Genomic DNA, 1,267 nt, shown 5'->3' on the forward strand with positions numbered 1-1,267 from the left:
GCATATGTTCATGAGCTTACTGCCAAAAGAACTTTAGCCAAACAGAAAAGCAAACTGTAATGCCAGGAAAACTTCATTATTTTCAGCTCCATCATATGGCATATATAGAAGGACTAGAATTTTTTTTTTTAGTTTGACTCAATTTATTTTTAAAACAAATGTTTACATCTGTGGTAATGATGAAAAAAAGCAATAAAATACTTTTAATGAATAATTTTCTGACACCCACAAACATTTTAGAAGACTCTAGTTACAGTGCCAAATGATTAATCAATTGCATTCTTTTTTATTCATTAAAATGTTCTTGAGCTTCATTCTTGTTCTTGTGGATACTTGAAAGTAACATACTTTAAAAACATGTCATACTTCATAGTTTATATTCATTCAAATTCACCTAATCTCAAGTGACCCAATTTAAATGAGACCCTATTGTGACATAATCATTATAAAAATTTCATTATAAAAAGGGGAGCTCTCAATACAGGGGATATTTTATGTTTTCTTGTTCTTAATTCTCATTACACCACATTAATCAATTATGATCATGAAAATAGAAAAGAAATAAAGAAAATGCTAAACGTTAATGTGTGTTCTGTTTCTATTGGCTTTCTCTGACCTACCACCAGAGAGAAGATAAATAAATACTTTTTTGGAGGCTTGATTCTTGTACTAGTTGCATGCATATAAGATAGAAACTAATGGATCGGATATCATTATCCACTCAGACAAATTTGGTGTTACAATGTGGCCTATCCGACACAAACTGTATGGTGGACTTGGACAGGACACACAGCAGAATCAGTCATTAATGATATGCTCCAAAGAGATGTTCTCATGATGAAGACAGTGACCATAACACTGACAGCAATTTTGAGAGGCAGTTCTTTCTATTTACCAACTAAGTGACCTTAATGGGCAAGAAAATGTGCATAATATTCGTTCAACTCTTCCCAGCTGCTATGATTTACAAAGAATTCTTCAAATCGGAACAATGAATCTCTGTTTTTTCCATTATTTTCATGAAGTTTTGTAGATAACTATAACATTCCTGACTATCTCCTCTGATAATCTTGCCTTGCCACACAAAGTGATGTCTGAAGACCAACAGTTGTCTGCATCAACTGAAAGCTTGTTAGAAATGCAATACCTTAGGTCCCAAACTCAACCTACTGAAAGAGAATTTTAATGAATTTGAGAAATACTGATCTAAGGAAAGGTCTGTTATGAGCCTACTGTTCCCTGAAAGAAAGTAGTGTCAAAGCCATGT

The sequence above is a fragment of the Mustela erminea genome, chromosome 5, assembly GCF_009829155.1.
Source record: "Mustela erminea isolate mMusErm1 chromosome 5, mMusErm1.Pri, whole genome shotgun sequence".
Taxonomy (NCBI): domain Eukaryota; kingdom Metazoa; phylum Chordata; class Mammalia; order Carnivora; family Mustelidae; genus Mustela; species Mustela erminea.